Here is a 13528-nt window from a genome sequence, read left to right as displayed (position 1 = left end):
ATTACAAACGATAACGTGGTTAATAGTTTCTTTGGGGTGCACACAAATTGCGTGAATACTAATGTTGTTGTTGTTGTTGTTGTTTTTGTTGTTGTTGTTTTTGTTGATAGATAAACGTTGATGGTTGAAAACGTACTCAAATCTTTTTACTTGAGTAAAAGTATCAATTGATCTTGTCGGTTATGACAACGCAGTAAAATCGGGCCTTAACTCCGCCCACTTTAGCAATGTAGAAGCACTCCGTTACAAGTAAAAGTCCAGAATTCAAAATGTACTTGAGTAAAAGTATGAAAGTGTTGGCATAAAAATTAAAGGTACAAAGTACCAAAAGTAAAAGTACAAGCTCAAATAGGGCTTAAGTGGTTCATGTATGTTTTATAATATTATGGTTTATTTTATGCAGCAAAGTAACTAGTAACTAAAGTTTTCAAATAATTGTAGTGGAGTAAAAGTACAATATTTGGATCCGAGAAGTAGTGGAGTTATTAGAAGTAAAAGTATTGGAAATTGGACAAGTAAAATACAAATACTTTTTCATGTTTTAAACAGTGCACATGTGTGTGTGTGTGTGTGTGTTTTCCAGGAAGCGGCTTCTGGTGTTCTGTCCAATTACAGCTCTGGCTTTAGGGGGCTTGTCAGGGCATGTCCTGGGCATGTCCAATAGCACGCCTGTGTACGCCCCCTCAGTCTGCTTTACGACACGCTGGTGACTGGTTGTTACTCGAGAGCTGTAGCTGCTATTTTCCAGCGATTCCATTGATTTATTTTGACATTGTTACACTTTTTATCTCATCTTTTTCCCCCCTGCAGGACCTCGCAACACTCAGGTAATTAACTTTACGTAACACGATCCTTTGTTTTCTACGACGTCGTGTTTAAGCTATCGTTAGCTACCGGCCATGTTGAAAGCAAAATGGCTTTGTTGTCGTATGATCGATGCTAACGTTAGGTTAGCTTTCTAGTTCGTTATAAAGTTGAGTCCTGCCCCGGGCTGAGTACCCGCGTTTGCCATTGAAATTGGCTGAAAAAGTAGGCTACTTTTATAATTTGAAGGCTACGAGCTAACGAGCTAACTGAAGGCTGGTGGTGTTTTATTGTGAAAGACAGCACCGTTTCCGCCCAGAACAAACCTGTGTAACTTAACACGACCATTGTTGGTTAGTTGGCTTAACTCACAAAAACATTGAACATCCCGTTCAATTTTCAAATTAAAATAATTTGACAATGCAAACAAAAACCACGTGCGTATCCCTGTGTATGCACGTTGTGTGTGTGTGTGTGTGTGTGTGTGTGTGTGTGTGTGTGTGCGTGTGCGCGTGTGCGTGTGTGCGTGCGTCATTTAACCACTTAATGTCTAAGGGCACACTGCAGCACAATGCATTATACACATTTTAAAATGGCATGCATATTATAATGCTTTGTTATTTTTAAAGCATGCAAACATTACTCCAGTATGAAACTATATTATATGGTTTAGATCAGGGGTCTTCAACAGGGGGTCCAGGACCCCTAGGGGTTCCTCAGAGTTACTACAGGGGGTCCTCCAAATCTTTGTGTGATAGAATCTTAACCACTTGAACCCTAATGTCCATATTCTGAGAACTTTACCCAAAAATAGCAGATATACAAGCTCCACAATGCCTTTTTAAAGCATGCAAACATTACTCCAGTATGAAACTATATTATATTGTTTAGATCAGGGGTCTTCAACAGGGGGTCCGGGACCCCTAGGGGTTCCTCAGAGTTACAACAGGGGGTCCTCCAAATCTTTGTGTGATAGAATCTTAACCACTTGAACCCTAATGTCCATATTCTGAGAACTTTAGCCAAAAAATAGCAGATATACAAGCTCCACAATGCCTCGCGCTGCGAGGCGTTGTGAGCTTGTAGATCAGCTATTTTTTAGCAAAGAGGTTTGGTGTAGAGGGGAAAAAGAGCAGGCTAAGTGCAGAGAGAAAGGTCAAGTTTATTAAGTATTGACGGATCAAGTGGTTAAATATCTGTAAACACAACTTGACATGAATCCAAAATACACTGACAATCGTGTTGTCAAACAATGACACTATATGGAATCTATGATAAGGTTGTGGGGGTCCCTGTTTCATCTCTCTCTCAACTAAGGGGTCCTTGGCCTGACAACGTTGAAGACCCCTGGTTTAGATTGATGCTAGGTTTTGCTAGGTAGTTTGCCTGTGATCATGCACTAGGCTGTCTCAGCATTCTATAAACAGTATGTCATTACCTTGTTAATTGTACATTTCTGTCATCATATCTGACACATGTGCATAACAATAAATGTCAGTATGTAAATCAATAACATAAGTATCTATAGTTTAACTTTGTTTCTAACAATCAGTATGTTTGAAATTATTTTCAGCTGTGACCGGTGTTCTGTTCTTTTGGTGGACTACTGGACACAGCTGTTGTTGACGGGTGGACCATCCCAGACGGACACTGCAAGGTGTGTTTAACTGGACCAACCTGATGCAAATCAAACTGTTCAGATGTAACCGCGATCTCCCTGTCTCTGCAGATCAACTCATCCATGAGAAATGTGCATGCACAGTTTAGTTTACGCTTTACAGTTTAGGCATTTAGCAGACCCTTTTAATCCAAAGCGACTTACAATACGCAGGTAATACACATCACTATAATAAGTACAAGATAATATGTCAGTACATTAACAACAATACAGCAATATAATACATGCTAAAAAACAATAACATAGTTAGACCACGCACCTAATTAAATTAAAAACTTGTAAAACCTAAAATAAATGCTATCTAGCTTCATGTATGGTCATTGGTCATTGAGGGAAGGGGAGTGTTACAGTAGTGCTATGGGATTTAGGTGGAGTCTGAAGAGGTGAGTCTTCAGTCCACAGCGGAAGCTAGGGAGTGAGTCTGTAGTTCTAAGTGCGACAGGGAGTTTATTCCACAGTTTGGGGGCCAGGAGGGCAAACTGTCTAGGACGAGTGGATTTTTGTCCGGGGGCTTTTAGCGAGGGTTCTGTCAGCATCCCAGCATGCACAACAGTGGATTTTAGTGTGTAGAGCAGGGGTTTTCAAAGTGGGTGACGGGGCACCGCAACGGCAGTCCAGGGGTGCCGCAAGATCATTTGATAATATTTGGACACTTAAAATATTTAGTACAAAGTTATTTTCAGTCATTTCTAACCAAAATGGCTATTATCTCAACGTTTTCCTCACCACATAATCACTACAATATCATTACTGCAGGCAGTAACCTCTGTCGCACAAAACTAGTGAAAACAGCCGATCTACAAGCACACAACGCCGCGCTGACAACTCCAGGTTCATACAAGGCATTTTGAGCTTGTAGATCTGCTATTTTGAAAATGCGAACCACTGTACGAATTGAGCTTTTATGTAGACAACAACTGGCTGCTGTCATAAATCTGCATTGCGGTAAAAACTCATTGGCTAACGGAAAAAAATGCTATGCTCCTGTGTGCAAAGGCCCTTACAAACAAATTTTGTAAATTATTGACCTCTTTTGACTTTCAGTTGTACCACTGGCAAATCCATTTGCATTAGCTTACTGTTTTAACTGACTGTCACAATCAAATATTTGAGCAAATGTTTGGCCTGGCAGAGAATATTTTTTGCACCCTGTCCATCCATGTGTCTGTGGACTGCTAATCTCTGGTACCGATCAACATGAAACCGTGCACACACTCCATAGATGCCATAACAGAACCACAACATGATACATGACTGTTTCCCACTGCCCCAAATGTTTCACATAGGCCCGTGGTTCTCAACCTGTGTGCCGGGACCCCCAGGGGGATCCCCAAATTATTTTGGGGGGTCTCTAGCTGATTAACTGAATGTGCAGCATTGTTTTCTCACTCAACAGTAAACAAACCAAAGTTTAAGGGAATAGAGGGTATCTGCACATTTCTAAAGTGACAATTTAATGACTTTTTAATACTCCTAAAATGTCAAATTAAACGTTGGCCAAATTGTCAAATATTAGAGACAGAAATTGTGAAAATAGCTGATCTACATGCTCACAGCATGTAGATTGGCTATTTTCACAATATACAAAGTGCTTGTCAGGGTGGGGGGTCCCCAGTTAATTATGATTATTTTGGGGGTCACGGCCTGAAAAGGTTGAGAACCACCGCCTTAGAGCACCACCAGAAGGCTGGTTTCTTCATATCACTTCTTTTGACATAACTCCTACTGATCTTGTGCAAACATGCACAATCCCACGAGGCAGAAGAACAACCTCTTGGTTAATGGTACTAACAGAGTATGTTAGTATGTACATCAAAGTGTCTTTGGTTTCAATTTGATGTGTCTAAAATACAGTGTTTTCTAAATCATTTTTCAGCTGTGGGTGACCGATCCTGTTCCATTGGTTGACTCCTGACCAGAGGGTTACCTGACTTCTGCAAGGTATGATAAAATAACCAATTTCACACATGTTCAAACTTGACCATTTCAAATCTTAACTATGTCATATGGCAAATGGAAATTATCTTGGGGTCCATCTATTGAGGCACAAGAGTGAGTATTGAGTATAGTCTTATGTTCAATACAACACTAGAATGAGAAACGGCTGTTGTTAGAACAACAGTTAGACAGACACAAAACTGAACATAGACGTATTTCTTTTTTCGACAGCGAGTCATTAAGTTGTTCTTAATAAAAAAATGCTCAGCTTAGGCAGCAAGAATTGTAGACAGGCAGTCATTGCTGCTGACCCCCACACTATTAACCGTAAAGCAGAGAACTGATTTCATGTACTAGAGCAGGAGTCTTCAACAGGAGGCCTGGGACCCCTAGGGGGTCCTCAGAGTTACTACAGGGGGCCACCAAATCTTTGTGTGATAGGATCATGTGTTTTGCGTTAACCACTTGAACCCCCTAGCATCCCTATTCAAGTACAACATTAGCCAAAAATAGCCGATCTACAAGCTTACAAAGCCTCGCAGCGTGAGGCGTTATACGCTTGTAGATCGGCTATTTTTGGCAAGGTTTGTAGTGGGAAAAAAGAGCAGATTAAAGTATTTGACGGTTCAAGTGGTTAAATGCCTGAAAATATACAATAGGATGACAGTGCTGTCAAACAAGTCTGAGCTGTCTAAGAAATCTGTGAACAGTTTTATTCTGCAACACAATTTTATACAATATGTAGTTGTGGTACTTGCTTCATCTCTCTCTCAGCTAAGGGGTCCCTGGCCTGAAAACGTTGAAGACCCTGTACTAGCGCTGTCATACTGTCATGGGGTTAAAGCAGATGGAAATTTGAAAGCCTTGTTGTGAGCTTGCAGATCTGCCTATTTGCCTTGGTTTTCTTTTTTCGACAGCGAGTCATTAAGTTGTTCTTAATAAAAAAATGCTCAGCTTAGGCAGCAAGAATTGTAGACAGGCAGTCATTGCTGCTGACCCCCACACTATTAACCGTAAAGCAGAGAACTGATTTCATGTACTAGAGCAGGAGTCTTCAACAGGAGGCCTGGGACCCCTAGGGGTCCTCAGAGTTACTACAGGGGGCCACCAAATCTTTGTGTGATAGGATCATGTGTTTTGCGTTAACCACTTGAACCCCCTAGCATCCCTATTCAAGTACAACATTAGCCAAAAATAGCCGATCTACAAGCTTACAAAGCCTCAAAACGTTGAAGACCCTGTACTAGCGCTGTCATACTGTCATGGGGTTAAAGCAGATGGAAATTTGAAAGCCTTGTTGTGAGCTTGCAGATCTGCCTATTTGCCTTGGTTTTCTTTTTTCGACAGCGAGTCATTAAGTTGTTCTTAATAAAAAAATGCTCAGCTTAGGCAGCAAGAATTGTAGACAGGCAGTCATTGCTGCTGACCCCCACACTATTAACCGTAAAGCAGAGAACTGATTTCATGTACTAGAGCAGGAGTCTTCAACAGGAGGCCTGGGACCCCTAGGGGTCCTCAGAGTTACTACAGGGGGCCACCAAATCTTTGTGTGATAGGATCATGTGTTTTGCGTTAACCACTTGAACCCCCTAGCATCCCTATTCAAGTACAACATTAGCCAAAAATAGCCGATCTACAAGCTTACAAAGCCTCGCAGCGCGAGGCGTTATACGCTTGTAGATCGGCTATTTTATTGGCTGACAACTCTGGGCTAATGCGGCACTTTTTGAGGTTGTAGATCTGCCATTTTGGACATGCAAATCGCACATGAATCGAGCTTGTAAATGTAAATATTCAAGCAGACAAAGCATTACTGTTCAGGCAGTCGATTACAAACACATTTTGAAAGTAAATGGTTGATTCCGGACTTATTTTGAATTTGTACCGCTGGCAAATACATCTGCATTAGCCTACTTACTGTTCAAGCAGACATTTGAGCAAATGGTTGGCTCCGCCAGGCCAAAAGCCATGGCCCAGAATATGTTTTCACCATCTCCATCCATGTGTTTGTGGACAGCTGGTCTAACAAGTGGTCTAATTGCAAGTGTGAATGCCCATATATGGGCATGACAGCACATTGTCAACTATATGGGCATAAAAGGGATATCAAGCCAGAGCGTGATGTCAGAGCAACAAACACATAGAACCACACACAAACCCATAGAACCATAGATTGTGAAAAAAAAAAACGTACTGACTGACTGACACAAGGTGCAACAATTCTCATGGTCATACTGCGACCTTCCATCACAATTATTAGTTCAATTTTAAAAGCATTATATAGATGTGAGTTTTAGGTCCCCAGTTTATACCCTGCCTGTGGTCTTAGGTGTTGAGGGGTTGCTGAACAACATACACAATCCCAAACTATTAAGTGCACTCCGTTAGCTAGGATGTGCAGATGCAGAGATGCACATTTAATCTAGAGGTCGTTGTTTGACACCCAAGTCTCTGTGATCACAGAATCAAGTTTTTCTGGAGGGTCCAGTGATGTTACTAGGTTTTCAATGTAATGGGTCCCGGGACCCACAGGTGGTCATTCAAATGGGTCCCAGAAAAGGTTTGAGTCCTCAATAAAATTTGTTTGCGCGCTGTGAGCTTGTAGATCGGCTATTTTCAAAATGTTAGCCTTATCTTATATTTATTTTGCAATTTGGCTAATGTGAGCCATGATTTCTAAATACACTAGGCTACAGACACCCATTTAATTATATTTATATCACTGGGACCCCAATTTATGTTAAATGGTAATATACTAGAGTACAAATGGAACAGGTCCATTTGGTTCCATTTATTTACTGAGTTACAAACCCATAAAGTTTCCAAAAGATTCCCTTTTACTTTGCTTATTAGCAATATAAAACATTTTTATATTCAGCAATGTCAGTAATGGTACTATTGTCTGTGTTGTGAGCTTGTAGATCGGCTATTTTTGATGAAGAGAGTAGTTGTATGGAAAAATAACTTGTGGATCGGCTATTTTGAGTGAAGAGAGTTGTATGGAAAAATAACTCAAGTCAGCCTCTGTTGTACTGTACACTTGTAAACAGTTTGATGCTTTGAGCTTTGTAAAACACAACACCTTGTTGTAGGAGATTGTGGTACAATAAACATAGTTCCCTGGCTGCTGCAATCTGTAGACTTTATTTTTTCAATAACGGCGGAGCCATGGAGGCAGAGACAAGCACAGACAAGGGCTACGTCTTCATTAGCCTGAAACATGACGGACGCGACCGTTCATTATCGCACGATGCGTCCAGTCTCCAGTGAGCCCGACTGTGGTTGTCTGCTGCAAAATCTCTGCAGATTTGTCTGTCTGACTGTCGTGTTTAGCTTAGCTCTAGTCAAGTGTAGCCGCATCTCGCCCTGCTGTCACTGCTGTGCTTTGTGCATTGACTGCATTCACTTCCTGATTTGTATCCTTAACCTACAGAGTGCACCGAGGCTCAAACATCACCGCATTAATCGCGCCTTAACTTTGACAGGCTTAGAAAAATCATATTTTGATGATCATGACGGGCCGCACAGACATGCGGAAAGGGACGCATGCGGCCCGCGGGTTGAGTAGCACAGATGTAGAAGATTTACCATGGAAAAGTTGGCTGACAACTCCGGCCTAATGGAACGCTTTTTGAGCTTGTAGATCTGCTATTTTGGACATGTGACCTGTAGTATGCGGAAAGGGACACATGCGGCCTGCGGGTTGAGTAGCACAGATGTAGAACATGGTTTCCCTTTAATTTACCATGGAAAAGTTGGCTGACAACTCTGGCCTAATGGAACGCTTTTTGAGCTTGTAGATCTGCTATTTTGGACATGTGACCTGTAGTATGAATTGAGCTTGTATGTAGACAACAACTGGCTGCTGTCATAAGTCAGCATTGCATTCAAACAGACTTTATAATGGACTTTATAATGAAATGGTAAATCATTGATTCTTGAATTATTATGAGTTGCACTATTACTGTACACACACACACACACACACACACACACACACACACACACACACACACACACACACACACACACACTAGCAAATGGTTGTCTCTGCCAGGCCAAAAGCCATGGCCCAGAATATTCTGGTTCAAAATAACCAATTTCAGATGTACAGTAACTATGTAAATGTGGCAAATGGAAATTGTCTCGTGGTCCATTTCGGTGTCAATGTTTAAGCAGCCATTACCAATACATACAGTATATTCTATGTCACTTCACCCATTTAGGCTTAAGGTTGATTCTAAAATCGCCTTGTAAATCCCGACTTGAGTTTTCAGGGGATCTAAATTGAATCATACATGTATATCACCATAAGCTGATAGTGGTTACCGGTTGGCCAACTTGAACTGCTCCCAGAGTGCAATCCGCCAGCTAGGATATGTAGATGCAGAGGACTAACTTCATGTACTAGAGGTTTGTTTCACACGTCTCACAGCCGATCCAACCCATATGTCTGAGTCATAATGTCAGGGGCTTTGTTAAATTACCTGTTGTACCCATCCATCTTTTGGCATGTCCATATCTATTGGCCACTGCTGATTTTGATGTCGATTAGTCCCATATGCTCTGTTTATAACCTGATCTCCATATATGCCTATATACTGTATGGGCGTATAATTTACCATGGAAAGGTTGGCTGACAACTATGGGCTAATGCAATGCTTTTTGAGCTTGTAGATCTGCTATTTTGTACATGTGGCCTGTGTTTTACTATGTAGAGCATGGTTTCCCTTTAATTTATCATGGAAATGTTGTCTGACAATTCTGGGCTAATGCAATGCTTTTTGAGCTTGTAGATCTGTTATTTCCGACATTTGACCTGCAGTATGAATTAGTGAGCGACCGATATGGCCTTATTTGGGCATATCGGTTTATATCGGTATCGGTGAAATTTCCCGCCAATATAAAAATAAATAAATAAAAACCTGGCTTCTGTGGACTGGTGAATGGAAGTGGCAATGACATATTTTGTCCAGCAGAGGGCACCATTCCTTCACACTGAGGTGTGTGTGTGTGTGTGTGTGTGTGTGTGTGTGTGTGTGTGTGTGTGTGTGTGTGTGTGTGTGTTGTGTGTGTCATCAGTCAGTCAGTCAGTCAGTCAGTCAGTCAGTCACAACAGTGTGTAAGTACTTTACTTACTATTGCTGGGTTTATTACTGTAGTTTAACAACTTAGATTGGGTCCAGGGTAGCAGCCGCGGGTTTTACAACAGTTTTACATCCACAGTTTAGAAGGACATTCTGGACAGAAGCTCTTGCGGTGATGTCATGCTTCACAATTCAACTTTGTCTTTAATATGCTTATCCAATAAATGTACAAGCATTCAGCATTATATGGTCGCAAGCTATGCCACATGTTTAGAGATAATCTGATGAAGCCTTTACATTATAACATGTAATTGCGACCGTAGGTCGCATTTACTACCAAAACCTCCACGGGCTGTCTGTCCGTCAGTCAGTCCGTCACACTTTTGCCCTGCTCATATCTCCACAACCGTTGCCCCCATCCATGCCACATTTTGCACACACACTCCTTGACTGCCAAACTACAACCTCCAAGGACCCCCGGAGCCCCAGGGACCCCCAGGTCCCTGGGGGACCCCCAGATGTAAAAAATTACCAAATGTGCAAAAATGACCAAATGACCACCCCAACGGGGCTGCTCACGGGGAATTCCCGGGGACCACCGACTCCTGCTGCTCCAGAACGGATGCAAAAGTGGTGGCGCCCCCAGTGGAGGACCCCCTGCCACTGCAGCGCACATAAAATACCGTAACTCGGGCTAGGAGCGTCCGGGAGAGCCAGGGCCGGTACCTATTCGTCCGCCAAGGCAACGCGGAGACCCCATCCCTCATTTCTCACATGGCCCTATTCTAGCGCCACCTTCAGACCGATTTTTCAAACACATTTTTGGACACTGCTCCTACAGTTTTTGCCCTAAAATCACGAATATCACTACACAGCATGTCTACACTCATGTCATCAACATGGATCAAGAAGATTTGGGAAAAACACATTTTTGCCCTATTTGCTTATCTCCCGATTAGGGAGTCTTACTGGTCATAACGCATCTTAGCCTGTAGTTGTATTGGGGTCGAGTCACTTCACACCAGCCTGCATTAACTCATTGAGTGCCTATCCCGAATTAGTTCGGGATATATGATCGTATCACAGGGTGCCTATCCCGAACAAGTTCGGGATATAAAAAAAAAAAAAAAAAAAAATTTTTTTTTTTTTTTTGAAAACATTTTTTTTGAATTTTTTTTTTTTTTTTTGGACCCCATCAAATCTGGTGAACATGATTTCAATCACGATTTTGCATGTTCCACCCCCATACAACCCCATCTAACATACAGGGCAGCCATTTTTGTTTACATTACATGTAAAACATAAGGGCGATTATCTCAAGAATGCCTGAACAGATTTCCAATCGGATTTTTTTGTTTGAAAGCTGTGAACAAACTGCACAAATCCACTCTGGATTGCATTGGATTTTTCAGAGCTCATTCTTCTCTGTTTTTTTCCCATGCATGAGGTGTGCAAGGTTTAATCATGGCTAAGTTGACGAAAATAAGGCTTCTAAAATGCTTGGTAGCCAATAGCTAACTTCAAGCTAACTTCATCCTCTTCCTGTACATGCAGTCATGCACAAAGGAAAGTGTTCAGGCAAGTCATGGCTGCAGGGCTTCTGCATATACCAGCATATCTCTATGGGATTTTCTCTGGCCACTGGGCGCCCTCTAGTGGTGAAAGGGGTGGCACTAAATGAGTTAACATTGGAATGAGTCTCAGTGCATAATGGTCTGCTAACTCCAGTTTTAGCGAGATGCGTGTCAAACATTAACACAACGACCCCCAAACAATCACCAATACAACACTGCTTTTTAACGAATAAAGGATGCAAGGAAGTTAAATGAACTAAAATATTGAGTTGACTCGCTTATGGAAAGATACAAGGTTCACTCGGACTCTACTTCAACCAACATAATGATATGCTCAGTTCAGCCATAAAACGGTGTTGCCTCAAAAATAGCAGATCTACAAGCTCACAACACGTCTATCCATGACGCATTACGAATGTTTAAGTCTGCTCATACATTTCCTCCCGGATATACTACTGAGTGTGGTGTTGCCTCAAAAATAGCAGATCTACAAGCTCACAACACGTCTATCCATGACGCATTACGAATGTTTAAGTCTGCTCATACATTTCCTCCCGGATATACTACTGAGTGTCTAGTCTAATCGGAATGCACAGTAAAACACTCTCACAGCCAATAGGTGACTATTATTTCTCAAACCTCAAGGCTTGCAACACAGCGGTTTTAATGATTTATTAGATTAAAAATATACAGAATAAGAATAAGTAGGCGAAAGAAACAATCTCACATTATGTTACTTAAAATGGGCACCTACCCGGTCGGACAACCTGGTAGCAAACTTCAACTGGCCAACCATTTTATTTACCTACCCTGGGCAGTCGGGCAATTGTTGGCGTCAATCCCTGTATTAATGTTGTCAAATGGACATTGTCTTGAGGTCCATCTATTCTCAGTGTTTAAGGAGCAATTACAAAAACATAACAGTATATCGTATGTTGCTTCACCCATTTAGGACTGACGTAGATTCTAAAAATACCTTGCAAAATCCTCACCTAAGTTTTTAGGGGTTCTAAATTGACCCATAAATATATATCATTAGCTGATGGTGGTTACTGGTTGGCCATCCCTAAGACGGATCTCTGCAAAACATTTTTGCTTGTATTACCCAACAGATTTTGTTCTAACTAAGAAGTAACAACACTAGTATCTGCACATCTGTCATTGCAGTAGCAGGAACGTTGCCCCCAAGCCCCAATCTGTTCACAGGTTGTGCAATGTTGAGGCTTGGTATTCTTCACATAATTTGGCCATTGGAAAACCCTGATGTGCAGCAATAATGTGTCTTCAGTTTAACTTATGTGTCTAAAATACTGTATTTTAAAAATTATTTTCAGCTGTGGGTGCACTGGCGCGGACTTATCCTGCTCTATTCGTCGACACGGCGGTGGTTGACTGACCGACTACCCAGTCTGCGACTACTGCAAGCCAAGGTATGTTTATTTATTTCTTTATTTTGTACTAGTGTTCATCAGATCTGAAGAGCTCCATTAGTGTCTTCATATTTAACGGTAAGTTGATTTGTTTAGAGTGAAGTCAGTTATATTGTTTATATATCCAACGTCCCATTGCGCAGAAGGTGTGCGGCAGTTCCACTGCCACATCTACAAGCTCACAACGGTTGCATCTGCGACGCAACGTGTTCTCCGGAAGTGTCCCATACATAATTCTACAGCACATTCGCGTGGAATCGCGTGGATAGGTTTGGAATAAATCATAAACAAGTTCATAGCTAGATATCACATTGCATTGCGACATCATGCCTCAGCGGAAGAAGAGATCTATTGCTGCAAAGAATAGATGGGCCACCAAACATTCAAAATCCCCAGAATACAACTGCATGGAAGTTGATGAAGGGAAACAAATATTTAGCCCGGTCATGGACAATTTGGCACAAACGTCTCAACAACATGCACAGTGTGAAGTTGAGGAACCGCACAGCAGTGCGGAAGCCATGGACCATTCCAACAATGACCCTGTACAACAGACCGACATCCCAGCACCCTCGGTGATATCTGTTGTGGAAGCCATGGACCTTTCCAAAGATGACCTTGTACAACAGACCGACATCCCAGCACCCTTGCTGATATCTGTTGTAGAAGCCATGGACCTTTCCAACGATGACCCTGTACAACAGAGTGACATCCCAGCACCCTCTGTGATATCTGTGCGGGCATCCAAAAGCCAGAATGATCTTTCCTTTTCCTATATGTCAAGGAATAAGCAGTGCACATGCATGGCCCTGACATTTTTGGCACACCAACATGAAGGTCGTGACATTAAGCGTAATGATCTCGATAAGATATTGGACAAGGGAGACCGGCTGTACAAAAGGACCATAACAAAACTAAAGAAAGACAAACTGTTCAACTCCAACTTTTTGAGTATGGAAGAAATACCCCTGACTGTTCAAACACAACGCAAGAAGTACTCCGTGACTAAATATAATG

At 41.8% G+C, this 13528-nt stretch overlaps 1 long non-coding RNA gene across 1 annotated transcript; it reads left to right on the top strand.

The window, feature by feature from the left end:
- Positions 1–701: 701 nt before the first annotated feature.
- Positions 702–13187, top strand: LOC308298319. The gene is made up of 4 exons (XR_013962698.1): positions 702–827; positions 2378–2461; positions 4359–4423; positions 12416–13187. It is a non-coding gene; the product is annotated as an uncharacterized lncRNA (long non-coding RNA).
- Positions 13188–13528: the final 341 nt, after the last annotated feature.

The sequence above is a fragment of the Nannobrachium achirus genome (assembly GCF_963921795.1).
Source record: "Nannobrachium achirus genome assembly, chromosome: 14".
NCBI lineage: Eukaryota > Metazoa > Chordata > Actinopteri > Myctophiformes > Myctophidae > Nannobrachium > Nannobrachium achirus.
Note: the sequence above shows the minus strand (reverse complement) of the source record. Positions and strands in the feature narration are given on the sequence as shown.